The sequence below is a fragment of the Phaenicophaeus curvirostris genome, chromosome 10 (assembly GCF_032191515.1).
Source record: "Phaenicophaeus curvirostris isolate KB17595 chromosome 10, BPBGC_Pcur_1.0, whole genome shotgun sequence".
NCBI classification, from domain to species: domain Eukaryota; kingdom Metazoa; phylum Chordata; class Aves; order Cuculiformes; family Cuculidae; genus Phaenicophaeus; species Phaenicophaeus curvirostris.
This window is the reverse complement of record NC_091401.1, coordinates 3,375,165-3,393,646: the sequence shown is the minus strand read 5'-3', so window position 1 is coordinate 3,393,646 and position 18,482 is coordinate 3,375,165. Positions and strand designations below refer to the sequence as shown.

The window sequence follows — 18,482 nt, the reverse complement described above, 5'->3', positions numbered from 1 at the left end:
TAGGCTTGATCCAGGCTCAATTCTAGCTCTTCTTCTCCTGCCTTTGCCTGTTTTGCACACTTTTAATCTCACTTGAGAGAGGATGTTGATAAATAATCTGGTAAGAGTGATTGTTAGAGCACGGTTTATTTGTGCCTACAATACTAATGAGTTCTTGTCTTTAAGAGAAATTGAATTGCATTGTGTGTCATCTTAGAGCAGACAGAAAGTCTGGTCAAATCAGGTAACACACAGATAACTACTGAACATTTAAGAACAAATTAAGCCCAGCCCTTTTCACGCAACCCAATTTTTTTTGTTCCTCCGTGAACAGATTCCATTCTTTGGCTGATGTTTATGGTTTGGCTCCAGACATTCAAGCACGGCTCTGAAAGCACTGTTTGCATCAGACCTTTTTTCCTTTTTGTCTCTCAAATCTCCCTAGAAGCTACAGAGGACTGAGATGTTATTTCTGTTCCCAGCTCCCTGGTTCAAAGGTGACAGAGCAGGTACAACATGGAGCCACACACAGCATCTCACTGATGCTCTTGAGGTGAAACCCAACTGGCTGCCCCCATCCTGGATTTCTGTGAATAATGGAATGGTTTGGGTTGGAAGTGACCTTAAAGCTTATCCAGTTCCAAACCCCCTGCCATGGGCAGGGACACCTCCCACTGGATTAGGGTGATCCAAGCCCCATCCAGCCTGGCCTTGAACAGCTCCAGGGATGGGGCAGCCATGACTTCTTTGGGCAACCTGGGCCAGGGCCTCTCCACCCTCACAGGAAAACATTTCTTCCTAAGATCTCATTTAAATTTCCCCTCTTTCAGCTGAAAACTGTTCCCCTTCATCCTGTCATTGCACTCCCTGATAAAGAGCCACCCTCCAGCTTTTCTGTAGCCTCTTTTAGTTCTGGAAGGCTGCCATAAGGTCTCCCCAGAGCCTTCTCTTCTCCAGGCTGGACAATCCCTCCTCTCTCAGCCTGTCTTCGTATGGGAGGTGTATGATAGAGGTGCTCCAGCTTTCAGATCATTTCTGTGGCCTCCTCTGGACTTACTCCATTAGATCTACATCTTTCCTGTGCTGAGGACTCCAGACCTTAATGCAGGACTCCAGTTGTGGTCTCACGAGAGCAGAGTAGAGGGGCAGAATCCCCTCCCTTGCCTTGCTGGTCATATTCCTTTTGATGGATATGCCTGCACATGATACATGGACATGTGTCTTTCAATCTCCTCTTCAGCTGCTATGATATTGAAATAGTCTTGCCTGGCAGAGGAGTGGATTTGTTTGTATGCTCGTGGCCTCCTAAAGCTGACATCCAAACCAGTTTTGAAAAGCTTAGGCCCATTTACTGTGCATACAGGCAAGGTGATGAGTAAGGGCTGGACAATAACCAGCATCATTTTAATGAAAAGTAAAGGAGTGTCTTTCTGTTTCTGCTTTATCTGATATCAGTCTGTTTTTTCTTGAATAACTGGTCATTGACCAGCTCCTCCAACTGCAGCACAGCTTTGTGTGCAATCAGGTTTTCAAGGTTGCTCTGCACTCCCTGCTTGCACGGTTTAAATGGCAGTGTTGTTCCCTTGGTGTGATCCTGACTGAGGATGCCTCTTACGAGGATTGGAAGTAAATTATTACAATTGCAGGTTATATTCCAGTGAAGATTATGCAGCATTGACTTGAAATGTGCTCCCTCAGTGATAGCTATGCAAACTAAATCCCACCCTATTACAAGCCACAAGGTAAAACCTTCAGTTATTTCATTTCTCGCTGATGCCACCTACCACAGAAGCATCAGTGAAGAATAATAGCGAGGCTTTATTCCTGTCACAGAAAAAAGCTACGTGGTGTTTAGCAGCCTGTGGAGGAGCTGAAGAGCCCATTCCTACCCCCACCCCTCACCCCCCACCAACGTTTTGAGTTACCATGGAAGTAACTCCCCCATGCATGGACTCTGTGAAGTATTATTTGAGGGGATTTGTTGTGTGAGGGTGACAACAAAAGCTAGGTCACAGCTAGAGTCACTTAGCCGCTTTGTCCTTGTTGAGACCAGTTTCTACTCCTGCCCGCTTACTCACTGTGGGGTCAAAGGGGTGACTGCAACTTAGCATTGATTTGATTGTGCAATGCTCCAAGATGTACACAAGATAGTTCTGCGTGCCCAGGCAATGCAGTGCAGGAGGGGTCTTAGGTCTGTACATCAGAAAAGCAAAGGAACGTGGCTGTGGCTCAGGATGTTTCTTAGAGACAGCTCCAACAAAGTTAGGCAAAAACACACCCTCCATTACAATTTTGCATCTTATTTTCTGCCTTTTCATCTTGGTATCAACTTCCTGCCAACTTCTCCTTCCAAGCAGTCTCAGAGCCATGTCCAAGAAGTAAATTACTTCCCCCTTTCAGATGAAACTTTCTGTGCTTTCACCTTCAAATTCTCAAGTATGTTCATGAGTGGCAAAGATTTCAGGAGATTACTGGAGAATTGCATCATCATGAATTTTAGAAATGTCCCGGCATCCTGTGGCACCACCAGCCCACCTCTGCCAGCTTGGCTCACCAGTGTATGTCTTAGTGGGACAAGCTGGAGTTTATCAGTTTCTTGTCATTCTAATTAAGTGACTACAGAAGATGATAGCTGCTGTGCAGGTTTCAAAGCAGGACATGTGATCGTGCTCCTTATTCATAGCATGATTACAATCTCCTGAAGATTCACATGCCTCCCAAATACTGTTCAGTGGCTTATGCCCAAGCTCAGTCTGTTTGTGAAAAGCCTTCAAAACCAAACAAGATTTGCCAAACGCCCAAGAATTAAACAATGCAAGGATGAGAGTCAACTGTGGACTTGAAACACTTGTCATTAAATTGAAGTCTGCAAGCTTAGTGGATCCAAGTATTGTGCTGTGGTGTGTATGATGGGGAGAACTGGTTTTTCAAAGCCATTAAGTGAATGAAGGCCAAAAACTCAAAACCACCTGGGAGCCTGGGCAGCCTGTGGATTCCAGTAGTTTGCTCCTTATGTGAAGTTCTGTTTATCAAGTCTTGAAGCTGCACTAAGAGCATGAGATCGTATCCTACACATTATACCCCTTGTTCTGCATTTAGGGTAGAGACAAGCTTTGCAGCATCTTTAAACTTAGAAACTGGCAACTGAAATAATTCTAGACTTGATTTTATAAGGCCTAAAAAAGACATATACTTAAATGTTGCAGAAGCACGAGGGGGCAGTGGAAGTTGTTTGACTGCTTGGCGCTTTCTACTTAACTCCTGCTGAGGTTAGCGCAATTTGGGGAAAAACAGAATGAAAGAAAAGTACCCAGCCAGATCATAATTCTTAAACCCTTTTCCTTCTTAATCTCTCACCTGCTGTGTTCCAGGATACATACAGGAGCGGTACAGATCTTCAAGAAACATTATGGGCATTGATGTGCTAACACCTGAAAAAAAAGACAGCTTTTTTTTTAATGTGTATGCTTTCAATTATGAGAGCAGCTGAGTGTGTTCTGTTCATACCCCCATCACAGGGCTGCCCCCGCACTGTCCCTCATTGCCCTCCCAAAGATGGACACTACAATAGGTGTTTAGCAGTTAGTATGTTTAAGGAGGGGATCCCTGACTTCTGGCTCCCGGTCCTAGGAGTGTGTGTGCACATACACGGGCATTGTGGCTTTTGGTTTATTTTTTTTTCATCTTTGAAACCATTGGGTAAAGTGTAGAGTCATCCTCTCTGCACCCAGCCCCTAACTACTGGAGCTGTAGCTCCAAGGGCTGGAGTGGTGGATTCTCATTTCACAAGGGGGATGTGTGGGATGAGCACCTGTGAACTGAAAGATGTGGAATTACCTCCTGTCAGAGAAGGTGCCGAGTACTGAGTCCTCCTCTTCCTTTCCTGGGGAGCGCTATTACTGCTGGCTGTTGAGTAAAAGGTGGGCTCTGCTTTTCTGACTAGAGGAAAGTAAAGGGCTGCAACTGAAGTCAAAGAGCTTGTCTGTGATGGGTGATCTCCCAGAACCATCCCTGACCTTTCCAAAGAGGCATGCTTTTTCTTCCTGATCAAACATTGGTGGGAGCTATGCTTTGGCTTTTAGGCTGGACATTAGGAAAAAATTTGTCACGGAAAGGGTCATTGGGCACTGGAACAGGCTGCCCAGGGAGGTGGTTGAGTCCCGTTCCCTGGAGGTGTTTAAGGGACGGGTGGACGAGGTGCTGAGGGGCATGGGTTAGTGTTTGATAGGAATGGTTGGACTCGATGACCTGGTGGGTCTCTTCCAACCTGGTTATTCTATGATTCTGTGATTGGCCAGGGCACATGTGAGGGTATCCCAGGCAGCTTGATGCTTGGGGAACTTCACAGTCCAGCAGCAGTTGGATTCGTTAAAGTGGGTTTTGAGCTCAGCATAGCTGGCTAGAGGCTTTTTGGTTGCGGAGATTTGGGGTTTAAGTGCTTCAGTCACACAGAAGGGCTGGTGAGGTCCTTCAGGCATTCTGGCTCCAGCATCCTGCCTGGAAGTGGACAGTAGAGTCTAACAGGAGCCACTTCTCCTGGATCCCCAGTCAGAGGGCTGCGTTTCCCCCCACACTCCTTGCAAACACCCAGCAGCTTGTTGCACACTCAGGTGTGCAGGGAGCTGTGTGTGCCTCACTGCAGCCTCGTGCTGGCACAGCCAGCCTTCCCCAGCCCCTCTCAGAGCAGCGGAATTTGCCTCCTGGCAGGACTTGTCTCTGTTGCTGGCATGCTCTTAGTGCGGGTGGAAGGATTTAAAAAAGCAGCCGCCTAATCCACTCCTGACCCTCCTTAAAAGCCTCCCCTGCACACCGCCACGTCGGGCTGGCACTTGCTGCGTTGCTAAGGCCTGCATGTATCCTGGAGACGGCGCCCAGCAAATAGCCGAGCCGCTCTCTGGAAAGCCAATATCGGAGCCGGGATTGCAGTGCTCCACACGCTCGGGCGTTCTGCAAGAAGGAATTCAACGTCTTCCTTCTGCTAAAGCGATGGCAGCGATTCCTTCAGCAAAGAAGATGTGGAAACCCACCGATGTGCTGATAAGCATCCCCCTGAGATAAGAGGGTGGGGAGGCGGCGTTGCGGCACACGTGCTGTGCAGGACCAGCAATGGCTGTGTTGAACCATTTAGATTTCTGCTTTTGAGAGCTGCAAAACTGTTTTCGTTCGCAGCCCTCTGCCCCCATCTGTGGCCCTTCTGTGGGCTGTACAGCAGTCACTCACGAAGCCTGCTGCTTTTTTTATTTTCCCCCTGCCGGGGGGGGCTGAAGCCATGGCAAAGGTCCCTGACCGAAGCAGGCACAAATGGAGTGCGCTTCACACTTTCCTCCGCTGCAACATGAACCCGGAGACCCAGCGGGTAGTGGTCTTTGTCATCCTGCTCTTCCTCATCATCGTCAACGTGGTGCTGATGTTTCTTTTGGCGTTTCACTGAAGGAGGACTGCTGGTAGTGGTGTGTTGCGTAGGGGTTTCCAGGACTGGGCGACAAATCAGCAGGTCAGCATGTTGTTGTCTGCCTCTGGTCTGCTTGTCTGCCGTTACGGTAACTGTGTGTCTCAGAGTATCCCTCCTTTGTTTTTTAACCATCACCTCCTTCCCCACCCCGCTCCCCTCGCTCTCCTCCTGTCATCACCTGTGCCTTGCGGTTTGGGTCACCGTTAAAAGGAAAAGAGGTAACAGAGCCAACCTGCTTAATCGTAACCGCTCTCCGTGGCACTAATCAGCCTCGCTTACTAATGATGACGATACCGTGCCTATACATAGCACTTCAGCCCTGGAGAAGCCCAAAGTACTGCAGAGGGACAGTCATCCTATAATGAGCCCTTACGCAAGGACCTGCTACGCGTAAACACCTGCTGTAAAAAGCTGAACCCCGTAAAGCCTCCGTTGCTCTGCCACGGCGAACGCTGTGCTCTGCGGTGCTGTGAGTAACGCCCAGTTAGCCAAAGTGATTGATCAGCCGAGTGCACCAGAAATTTGGGCTGAATAAACGCTGCAGCAGTGGAAGGAGTGTTTTGTTGGCTTTTATCCTGTTTCTGTATTAACTCTCAGTGCTTGTCTGCTACATGTATTAAAATGGCTGGTAGAACCACAGCCCAGGACGCTGCTTGCAGGCCACGTGTTTCTCACTGGCCAGCAGTAGCCACGCACAGCGGGGAAGCGGCTCAAGGAACGCTCCTATAGACCCATTGGAGGCAAAGCGGTGTCCTCACTCCAGGCTCCTCTTCACCCCGATGTTTTATCAGCAGCCTTGTACATCACAGCACTTCCAGGCTTGGGCACTGGCACCTCACTGGAGCAACACTCCGCGTGATGGAATTGAAGGATCCTGATTCCTGGTGGAAGAGAGACTGGAAAGAAAGCCATGGTGCACTGTTCTTGGTGGCATGGCTAGCATTTGTGCTAAATATCCAAACCTTTAAAATTCAGCGGCATCCTTACTTTATTTGTTAGGTAATTTGCAATTTAAGTACGGCTTTCACGAGGGCACTGCTTTTGCTGGCACTAACAGTTGAAGTTACTGCAGTTTTCTCAGATCCGAATGTTTATGGTTCCCCTAGTCTGATCTGGTGTTGAGAAAGGCTGAATGGTGACGTTGTCTCTGTCATCACAAGTGATGTACTCTGTACTGGTTATTTATGTGATTTTGTGTGATACATAAGTGTTGTGCAAAACCATGTCACTTCAGCACACAAAGAAATGGAATTTGTACTTGCTGAGCTCCTTTATGAGTTACATCTGGGTACGGAATATCCTTCCCCCTGAGAGGAGAGGCTCCCGCAGAGCTGGGTGTGGGGCAGCAGCAGGCCTCAGCTGGGAATCTTTATGTACATGAACAGTTTTGAATTATTATACCTCTCAAACTAGGCTATTGACCCTATTAGAGAGACATTGTGATATCCAGTATATGTTGCTTTCTGAAAGTGCCATTTCAAAAAAAATCCCCAAGCCTCAGCACACAACACTGGCTTTCAATCAAATCTGGTTTTTCCACCCTCTAAACCTTATCTGTGGTCTTATTTACAGCTAGAATCATACTTTTATGGCGTAAGGTAGAAAAACAATTAGTTATTGGAAAGGACGAGTGTAAGATGTCAAAAGACAGAGTGGCGGATGGAAGTATGGCTTTGGGGACATAGGTGTCAGTGACAGAAAGCTTTTGGCAGCTGCTTGTGAGGGCAGATCACACGCAAGGTTTGAGCATACTCTGAAAGTGCTGGAGCATTCAGAAGCTCTCACCTCTCCTCCAGTGGGCAAGAGTTTTGCTCCTGGCAGCAGTGGTAGCCCCTGCAACACGCTTGAACTGTCAGTTATTGCTGTCCTGCCCGCTCTGTCGCTTGAAATAGGGCAAAACACATCTGATGTTAGATGAGAACTGCAGGTATTCGCGGGGTCTGCATATATGCTTTTAGCTCAGTAGGTTGGCTCCGTTCATAATCTGAATATTTGAGTTAACAGGTAGAAGTCATGTGGGGCAGCTGGTAAGCTGGGCACAACTGTCTGCCAGCCAAGGCTCATCCTAGATCTACAAGCTGACTCGTGCTCTTGTTTAGTTTGGTGTCATGTCACTGGAACGCTCCTTGGGTGCCAGGGGAGGTTTAGGCTGGACATTAGGAAAAAATTCTTCACAGAAAGGGTCATTGGGCACTGGAACAGGCTGCCCAGGGAGGGGGTTGAGTCCCCTTCTCTGGAGGGGTTTAAGGGACGGGTGGATGAGGTGCTGAGGGACATGGTTTAGTGATTGATGGGAATGGTTGGACTCCATGATCCGGTGGGTCTCTTCCAACCTGGTGATTCTATGATTCTATGACTGGGTGGAATTTGCAGCTGGTGACTGTAGCTGCCTCTTATACTCTGCCTAGGAAGATGCTGCAGGGAAGTTTTCCAGGAACTTCTTTTTATTTAGCATCCTACAAAACTCTTTCGGTGACTGGGGATGAACTAATTCACCTGCTGCTAGCTGCTGCTTGCTCAGTTTGGGGACACCCTACTCCAGCTGCTTGCTAGAGGACTCTGCTGGGTTTGGAAGGGATTGGATCCCAAACCTGGTGATCACAGGCTCCTGGGGCAGGCAAGTGCTCCCCAGTGCTGCAACTGCCTCTTTCCCTTTTATCGTATCTTTATCATATCTAGTCTGGTGCCCTTATTTCCAAAAAGTTGCCTTTGGTCTGCCTAGCTGCAGTAGAGGTGTCGGTGGGAGCCAGAGCCGTTTGCCTTTGCTGCTTTGACACATCAAAGCTTGTGCGGAAGCAGCCGGCCCGCGTGATGGAAGGCAAAGGAGTGTTCTGCTAACAGCTGATCCAGCACTCCGAATGCTTCCATCAGGTACTAGAGAGAAACTGTCTCAGGAATAACAACAGTTTGGGTGCTTAATGTCTCTGAGGTACCGAGCTTCCACATTGCTCCCTGCGGGGCAGCTCGCCTCTCTGGGAAGCACTAGAGTTGTTGACACAAAGGACTCGAGAACTCCCTAGCGGGTGAAGATCTGCCTGCTGCTAGAGAAATAAAGCAAAGAACTGTTTTCTTCAAGGCTTATGGGGAGTCCAAGAGAGTGAGGGACAACCTGGAAGCAAAGTATATTCTAGAAAAAGGTTATGCAACCCCTGGTGAATTTGCCTTCCCTGTATGGAGCAATTTGCATTACTCCTGCATAGGGTGATTTCACCACTTTATTGGTTACAGAATAGCTGGGAGCAAAGCAATTAGAATTATTCTTGTATTTAAAAATTCTGATAAGACAAATTGCAAGATTAAAGAGTACTCATTGGAGGTATGTGCTGTAACACTGCCTGCCACAGGTGTTAACACTGGTTGCTAAGAGCCTGAGAACAATTTTCCTCTTAATATTTAATATCAGGTGAATTTTAATTTTCTCTTTCCACTGCTTGTCTAGGTGTTTGATACCTGACTAACCCTGAAGTATCTGTGTCAAGTTTTGTCATGGAGAATCCAGTGTTTTTCTCCTTCTTCAACCTTACCTACAGGGGTACGCATTCAGCTGGAAGCTGTGGGTGACATATAAGTGTTAATCAGTCTGATATTAGTGGTGACTCAGATCTTGGCTGAAGGAGCTCTGGTGGCAAAGCCCAGGAAAAATAAAGCTGGTGAAGGATCCCTGAATCACGTGCAGGAGCTGTATGTGCTGATAAAAAGATGGGGGGGTGATGAGAGGCCTTTGGCATTTCAATCAACAAAGTCATCTTTTGTCCTTTGCTCTCAGTGCACTTATTTGACACACGAGAAGGGTGCTCTGCAGGAAGGCTGCTATTGCCTTCCCTGCAGTCATCTGAACGTCAGGATCTGCCAGGGCATTTGGACTGTAGCCTCTGGGAGGTAGAAGCACAGCCAGGAAAGGGGGAGCCTTGCAGTCATCACCTCTCTTTGAAGCACTTGGGGTGCCTGGTGCCCACTGTGCTCTCTGTGCCTGCTGTTGACCAGCTCATGTCAGCCAGGCCCTTTTGTGGCTGCTGGGCTCCTCTTCCTCCTTGACATGCAGCGTAAGAGCTGTGCCTCCAGTCCTGTGCTGGCAAAAGCAGCGTGCAGGGATGGGGCAGAGTACCGCTTCCTCAAGCCCTGCAGGGGTAGTTCGTGTTCCCCCGGCACGGGGCAAATTCACCAGAACATTTAACAGGCAAGAGCTTTGATCTGCTACTGCTTTACTTTGAACCTCACAAGTGCAAAGAGCATCTATGAACAGAAGTGAGACCGAGGCATCATTCCTAAAGGGAGATCAGGGCTTTAGATTGTATCTTTTCTTAATTTGTTCTCCCAGGCTAAGCTCATTTCTGTGGTGATATGTGGTATCTGCTGTCTTTGTGGTTTATTCTTGGAATCTAAGGCATGAGCTGGCCAGATAAGAAACACAGTAAGCATTTAGGATGATACCATCAACAATTACATTTAATTAACGCTTCCAGTATTTTGATTCAAAGAAAAGAAAAAAGAAAACAACAAAAGAGGTCCCATTGCACCAGTTGAAGGAAGATTTTAAGAGAGGGAGTACTTGTTATTTATGCCTTGTCACTGGGGTTGTGTTAACTAGAGAATATGCTGGAAGCTCTGGAATAAAGTAATGACTTATTTGAATCTTTGTATCTCTTCTTTGGCTGGTGTTTCTCCAGGCATGACTGTGTTTTTTCCATCCAATCCACCCTTATGCATTGGGCAGTGGTGGAAACGTGACTCAGAGCAGTAGCACAGACTTGCTAGAAGCTGGGAGTTTGCTCTGTCTTGCATCCGACCACGGCTCTGGTTCCATACGTCCTGCTGCAGTGGTAAGGTCCTACCTACATCTTCTCCTTCTCCCTCTAGAGAGGGAGACCCTAGCGCAGTCCCTTCCAGCACACTTTTCTCTCCAGAGGGTACCAGTTTCACATTGGGCACCTGAATCTCTGCTGTCCCCTGGTGGCAGAGCAAGTAGAGCCTCCCCCAGCTGAGGGAAGAGAGGCTGCCTTCACCTCGCTCCCTCCTTCCCCCTGCAGCTCCTACCCAGAGCAGGTTGCTGGACAGAGCCAAGGTGACACAGAGCATGGAGCAAAACACTGTAGCATCCTCACCTAAAGATCTTGTGCTCGTTTGGTGTTGCATCAATTTAGGATATCAAAAAAAGAATGGAATTAGCGTGTTGTCTTCTACTAAGCCGTGCCGGTTTGTAGTGGCCACTGTGCAAGGGAAGTGCATGAATGTGATTTATTGGCCCATTGTCTATAGCCTTGGTGGTAGCGTGGCTCAGAACAGCATCGTAGAGCTGGGTTTGACTACTGGTGTTTGGGTTGGATCATGACCTTGTCCAGTCGTGGCATGCTGAGTGTCTGTGGAGTTGTGACACTCTATATGGAAATACGAACACCATATATAGGCATCGCTTGTGAATCCACAGAGCTACGCCAAGATGTCTCAGCAGCAGCCTAACAGCTTTCCTCACCTCACCACGTGAAATAGTTGCAGCAGGAGATTAAGAAAAGATGGGCTGCTAAGGAGTTGTATTTTTAGAATCCAAATTCACACCTGTAGCAGCCAGGACAGGACTTGTTATACTAAGCACTGTGGAATTACATAGTGAGAAGATTTCCATGAGACACCAAGACAGGAGAGACAGATTCTACTGTACCCGCGGCAGCCTGAGCTATCGGAATGCGCTCCATGTCGAGCTGCTTTTGCAAAACTACTTTGTCATGCTGCAAAGCCTCCATGGGAGGGTTGTACGTGGAGTCAAGGTGACTAAAATGACAACCCGTGGGGACAGGAGATATGTCGATATTTTCCTGTCTGGAGTGCAGAAGCCAGGTTCTGCAGGAGGAATAGCTTGTGCTTCAGCCTCTCGCAGTTAGAGGGCTTGTTTGCAGGGTGGCCTTGGAAACAGGAATGTGAGTCTGGCTTAAGGCTTTAGCTTTGTTTAGGTCTTTAGGTCTCTTCATCCAGGTGATGCGGACTTGAGATGAACAAATAAAATAGTTGTATTGAAAAGCATGATAGGAGAGGGATTCAGAAGCTCCCAGGATCCTGCTGCTTTTTTAATCCATCTTCTATACCCAGCACAGAATGTTAGCAATACAAAAAGGTTGGCATTTCCTTCTTTTTTTTTTTTTTCTCTTTTGTGTGTAATTAGCTTGAAGAACTTTCTGTAGGGACTACAAAAGAAATGACTCATTTTCGTATTTACAGACACTAACCAAAAACAAAGGCTAGGCAGCCTCCTTTGCCTGACAGTGAGACATTATTGAGATTTTTTGTTCTTTTCCTTCTATCTGATACTCAGATTTTCCACTGCTCCATTTTCAAAGAAGCGGACAGACAGAAATTCTTAGTTCACTGAAGAAAATACCTACTCCAGTGTGTGTGCATCAGGAGAGAAAGGCGGGGGTGGGGGGCAGAAATCCTAAGTTTTAGATCAGCAAAAACCTGCAAGGGTTCTCTCTCAGAAGGTGAGGAAAGGAAACAGCGACTAAAGCGTGTATGGTTCTTTTGAGGCAGGGAGACAATCTTTGAGAAGCAGGTCGTGGAAATTGCTGAAGAATCTCTGTTGGCCCAGCATGTCCACCAGCACCTACCGGTGTTGTACAGACCTTGGCACAGTGCTGTTAATCTAAGGGAGATGTTTCACAGGAGACAGGAACAATAAAAATTATTTCAGCATGTTCTTTGCAGCATGTTCCGTTAAAATTAAATCATGCACACATGGAAATGAAAGCTGTGTGCTGTGTTTCTGGCTTACTGCCTGCTGTGAGCCCAAAGAGATGCTGACCTTTTGATGATTGAGAGCAATTTGCTAACAATGCAGTTTGTATCTGCTTTAAAATGTTTTCTTTAACCTTATTTGTAAAACAAATTTAGATTAATTTGCCTTCAAGCTAACTGATAGTGTAACTTGCTCTGTCTTTTGGGGGAAGGGAGTCACCAGTGGGCAGAGGGCTCTGGGAGCCACGTGGTCCCCTTTCCTTTTCTTCTGCAAAGAGCCAGGATCCAACATTTATGTGCAATATATCCCTGCACTGGATGAGCTGCAGCAGAACTATTTGGGGTATGTTATCCTTGGGGTTCTGTACAGTATATTCCTCACTTGTCTAAAGAAATGATGAGGAATGAGGAAGCACAAAAGGAGATAGAAAGCAACAGTCTCAAAATTAACTCATAGGAGGGGCAGGGGAATCAGGAGCTGTTCTGCAGGAAGGGGAAAGGATGGGAAAGATCCCAAAGGGCTGTGGTTGGTGGAGTAGACAGAGGAAAAGTCGTACTGCCAGGCAGCAAGAGGAGAATGAGGCAAGTTTGCAGCGTCAATGACATACGAATGGGTTAGTGTAACATTAAGTAAGATTTCTAAAGAAAATAGTTTCTATTTGGGTGCCTGAGAAATGGTAGTCTAAAAAAGAAGCAACAGCAATCACTCTTAAATGTGAGGAGAACCAAAGAGAAACATCCTGGCTATTTCCGTTCCCAGGCTGTACAGTTAAAATCAGGGCACCAGCAAATGTAAAAATTGCATTAACCAGGTGTACTTCGTATTCTGCACTTAATGCCGGCTTCAGACCCGCTGGTGAGGTGAAGAGGGGAGTCAGTCATTCTGACACAGTTTTCATCTACAGCCAAACTGGAAATAGAAACCAGAACCTCTGTAGATGTGCAAGCCCCGGGTCAAAATCTTGTTCAAACCTGAGAGTTCAACCCCAGGCCTTGCTCCTTTCCAGCTTTTGAAACCAAAGAAAATAGCAGAGGAGCGTGTGGCTGGTTCCCAGGTGCTGTCACAGCACCAGCCCTGTAAATGCTCTAAAACATAAATGGGTAAATGGGACTGTGGCACTAGGCTCCTACCTTGACCTGCACTGACAGGTGCTACGCAATCGGGAGAGGTATGAGGAGCGGGTTAGCCAAAAGTTAGGTACTTAAACCACTTTTAAACCTTAGTGTATTTCAAGCTCCTTAAGCTACTTTAAGGCTTTAGATGGGTTTAAAATGCTTAAAACACTTTAAGGCCTTAGATGAGTTTAAGCTGTTTAAGCTGATTTAGAGCTTTGGAATGACTTAAGTTTTCTGCCTCTGAGTGCTTAAGGAGGTTTTGAGGTCCTTGGAGCCTTTCTGAACATTTTGAGTGAGGATGTGGCACACATCTGCTCCCATACCCTGTGCGTGGGGACTTTTTCTCCCTGAAAGCCTCCCAGGCATTTTCTGAACAGCCAGGTTCCTCTCCTTCATCCTCTCCTTTTTTTAAGCAAAAAAGGGCCAGGAATTGGACATCTGTATGGTGGGGATGAAGGACGACTCCAAGTGCATGGACTGACCTTCCTCCATGCACCTTGAGTGTGTTTTGTGGGCAGAATAAAGTGTGGGGCATCAGTTACATCAAGGCTGTGTGGAAGTGCTGCAGTTGCCTCTGCTTGAGGAGTCAGGAGGATGACAGACCTACCTCAGAGGGCATCCAAACGTCCTTGTAATTACTGTGTTGGCAAACGCTAATTTTCCACCTGAACGAGAGTGTTGCTGCACCTCAGGGAACATATCTGTTCCTGTCAGGTTAACATTTCAGGGCTCACCATCTTCAAGAAGTATTTGTGGGTGATATGACTAGCCAACATTTCCTTCGTGTTTCCCACTACACCAATATCCTCCACCTAGCTCAGCAGGGGCAGCCAGTAACACTTTTATCGTGACTCCGGGCAACTGCTCAGGAATGCACCTATGCAAGTGTGGCCTGGCTCCTTCCCTTGTGTTTCTTGCCAGGTGTGTATGAGGTCCCTGATGGGCTATATTCACATATGACGTGTTTAAATGACCTTGAGGGACAGGCATTTGCTTCATCTCTTTCTAAGTCACATTGTTTAGAACAGGCCTTACGAGGAGCGGCTGAGAGAGCTGGGGGTGTTTAGCCTGGAGAAGAGGAGGCTGAGGGGCGACCTCATTGCTCTCTACAGCTACCTGAAAGGAGGTTGTGGAGAGGAGGGAGCTGGGCTCTTCTCCCAAGTGACAGGGGACAGGACGAGAGGGAATGGCCTCAAGCTCCGCCTGGGGATGTTCAGGCTGGACATTAGGAAAAAATTCTTCACAGAAAGGGTCATTGGGCACTGGCAGAGGCTGCCCAGGGAGGTGATTGATTCACCTTCCCTGGAGGTGTTTAAGGCACGGGTGGACGATGTGCTAAGGGACATGGTTTAGTGTTTGATAGGAATGGTTGGACTTATTGATCCGATGGGTCTCTTCCAACCTGGTTATTCTATGATTCTATGTGTTTGACTCTGTGGCACAGCTTAATTATGCACCAGAGGGAAAACATATTGCTTTTGTACTAAACTTCTTGCCTAGCGATTTCACTGAGCACCCATCAAACTTGCGTTACAAACAACCGTTTGGTAGGTCTTCATCTCGTGACCGCCCTCCATCCACCTTTCGGTGTTGCAGCTTCAGAGTCCGTTTACCTTGTGCTGACATAGAAACTTCCCACTTCCAATTTGCGCTGCTCTATGTTTTGTCTCGTTCTCATCTTCCCTCTTTTTTTCTGAGTCATTCCTGACGTTCAGACTTTCTGACTCTGATTGAACAGGTTGATGTTTTCTTAAATCTGTTGGCAGAGACATTCCTGAGGAGCACCTCATTTGTCATTTGTGCCAGAGATCGCTTGCGTTACATTTGTCAGCACAGAATATCTTTTGCCATCTTGCCCTCCTCTCACTCAGCATTGTATCTGCTTGTTTAGAAAATATATTTCATTTACCAGGAAAATAATGTCTTATAGATGTAAGTTCTAATAAGTCTCCTCTGGCAACCGTTATGAAAGGTTAAAATGGAAGCTATTTTACAGCTTTAATTACTGTAAGCACTACCAGCAACCACAACATTTCACCATAAAAGGTGGTGAAAAGACAAGCTTTTGCAGAGTACTAACAGGTTTGAGAATGGCTTTGCTCCCATTGTGTCCTTATGCCAAAGCTTAAAGGTGTTTATTCCCAAACCTAACAGGCTCCCTTGCTATACAGGTCATGGGAAAGCGATGGCTGGGGTACTGAGGGCACTGACAGGCCCTAGAGGAGTAGGTGTTCTCCTCAGCCACAGGTGACTATCCCCTGATTTTCACCTATTTTGGCCAAAATCGAAGTTGGTTAAAGCAGTTTGAGTTGATTTGGTTTGCATTATAATAATCAGCTCCCATATCTTAGGCGAGGAACTGAGAACTTCTTGCATCACTGGAGTTTGAAAAATTACCTTTAGCTGAACACAGATGGACACACACCCAGCATGCTTTCTCGAGCCGTACTTGTCACACTGAAATAACATGATCACAGCTCTGCCTCCTCTGCTTTCTACAAGGGCTGCTCCCCTCCTCCTGTAGCTCTCGATAAAGGGAGCTTTCAAAGCTTCTCCTTGCCTGCTGCTGGGGGACCCTCCTCCTCTTCCCATCTGTTTAAACCACTTCTGAGGGAGAATCGGGACTTGGATGAGATAAATAAAAGGGAATAATGTAATTAATGCCAGTCAGAATGGATTTGTGCAAAATAGTTCTTACCGAATAAATGTGATGACAAATTTTGCCTGTTTGGTAAATGGAGGCAGCTGTACTAGAAGTCACGTGAGGAGTTTGACTACAGTCACTGAATAAAAAAGCAGCTTTATAGAATATCAGTGTAGCACACTTAACTGGATTAAGATCGTGGTCGACTGACGTCTCAGACTTGTTAAGGAAAATCACTGTTAAATTAAAATATTTTGAATGGAGATCTGTAGTGTTTGGTAAATGCCTGAGAGTCCTCCACAATCCTTAATCAATCCTCTAAATTCTGTGCTGAAAAAATACATGGCTTACCCAGCAGGCAAAAAGGGCAACGAATGCCAAGAGCATGGCTTAACCGGGGCATGGTCTGTGCCTCTGAGGCCAGGAGTGCGACCCCTGCGCGTGAAGGGAAACGTGTCCGGTGTAACGCTGTGGCAAGGAGGGCTTGTATGATCCTGACACATATTGACAGAGGAGCAGCAAGAAGCAATGAGGTGTTTGCTGTGGTTGTTGTGGGGTCGTGCCAGTGGTTCTGGCACCCTGCAGCCAGGCAGCAAGCCTTAGCTCGCCCAAATTCCTGCCTGGGATTGAAGGGAGACAGGACCCCCAGGGGTCTGGTTAATTCATCATGCTAAGATGCCTACAATGAACCCTTCCCTGGGGTGCCTGTCTCTCTCCACAAAGGGGAGATGCTCCATAAAGACAATCAAAACAACTCCTTCAGACAAAATGCCTGCTGTGCATTGCTCAGCTCTCTCTCTATGAGATTAACTTTATCTGTATTGTTCATCATTAAACAGTGAAGCTAAGTTTTGAGAGGAAGCAAGAGCAAGCTGTCAGGATGATTTGAAAAATATCATGGGTTCAGATCAAGGGAAAGGCTAGCTGGCTTCTGTGCACCATCAGCAAAAATAAGCATTTGTACTTTGCATGAGAGAAGGCAGAAGAGAAGCTCTGGAAGCAAAATGACAGGTGAAGGAACTGGGCTGGGGGATGCTTTGCCTCTGGGTTTAAATGCTGCAGGGTTTAAATGTTTGATGTGCTGACCCAGTTCAGCTTCAGTCTGTAACGCATAAGTTCTGGGGAGGCCGAGCATCAAACGCAGGCTCCATGGCAACCATTTCAGTGCACCAAGAAGGGCTTGGGTTCAGATGCTCTTCATGGAAGGTGTCTGGTTTAGGGTCACAGAGCTGAAAAGTAAATTCTTTTTTATGGGCACATTCTCTCTGAACTGCTCTGTTCCCAGTATCTTCTGATGTTCCTAGGTTCCTTTTTCACTCTGTGTGTTCCAGTGTACTTGAGGTTATCAAGAGAAAGCTATTCAAATTCTATTCAATTAGAATCAAGTAGCTCAAAGATAAACATTTCCTAAAGGAGTCATCATCCCTCCTTCTGTAAGCTGTCGAGATCTTTTACCTCTATTAATACTGCCTGGAGCTCCTGTCAGAACAAGACCAGGACACAGGAGACAATTATGCCAAGGTGTCCGGCCTTGGACAGGGACTGAGTAGCTGGAATGCAAACAAGCCCGTCAACTCACATGTGGCCTTGGGATGCCAGATCTGTTTGCCCACATAAAATGGAGGTTCAACAAGGCCAAGTGCAAGGTCCTACACCTGCCTTGGGGCAATCCATGGTTTCAGTACAGGATGGGGAACAACATGATTGAGAGCAGCCCAGCAGAGAAGGACTTTGGGGTGCTGGTGGATGAGAAGCTTGACATGAGCTGGCGATGTGCGCTCGCAGCCCAGAAGGCCACCGTGTCCCAGGCAGCATCTAAAGAAATGTGGCCAGCAGGGCGAGGGAGGGCATTCTGCCCCTCTACTCCATTCTTGTGAGAGCCCTGTGTTCAGCTCTGGAATCTCCAGCATAAGAAGGATGTGGAACTGTTGGAATGGATCCAGAAGAGGCCATGGAGATGATTAGAGGAACGGAGCCCCTTTGCTATGCGAACAGGCTGAGACAGTTGGGGTTGTTCAGCCTGCAGAAGACAAGGCACCAGGGAGACTTTGTAGAGGCCTTCTGGTACCTGAAGGGGGCTACAGAAAAGCCAGGGAGGGACTTATTACAAAAATAAGTAGTGATAGGACAAGGGGGAATGGCTTTAAATTGGAAGGGGGAAAATTTAGATTAGACATTAGGAAGAAATTCTTCAAGATGATGGTGGTGAAGCACTGGCCCAGGTTGCCCAGGGAAGCTGTGGCTGCCCCATCCCTGGAGATATTCCAGGCCAGGATGGGGCTGGGAGCGACCTGACCCAGTGGGAGGTGTCCCTGCCCATGGCAGGGGGGTTGGAACTAGATGGACTTCGAGGTCCCTTCCAACCCAAACCCTTCTCTGATTCTAGGATAATGTGGGGCAGCAATGTGCAACAGCCTTTTCCGTGTCTCCTACTCAGCAGCCTGCGCACAGGCATTGCTTGGAGGAGTGACACAGTAATCCTGCTCCCTCTATCTTTCTGTGACACACTGAGCGACCTGCGCAAGCACCGGTGCATCCCCTTAACATCTGCAGTGTCTGTAAATAAGC

The 18,482-nt window shown here is 47.2% G+C and overlaps 1 protein-coding gene across 2 annotated transcripts in view; it reads left to right on the top strand.

Moving 5' to 3' along the window:
- Positions 1-18,482, top strand: part of ARHGEF4 (Rho guanine nucleotide exchange factor 4) — a 115,526-nt gene that overhangs the window by 80,618 nt on the left and 16,426 nt on the right. Inside the window, exon 1 of one of the 2 annotated variants that reach the window (XM_069864972.1) lies at positions 5,227-5,473. The exons of the other annotated variant lie outside the window; for it this stretch is intronic. The gene's annotated coding sequence lies outside the window, so the exon portion shown is untranslated. Of the gene's footprint in view, positions 1-5,226; positions 5,474-18,482 lie in introns of those variants that run through there. 2 annotated transcript variants of the gene reach the window in all.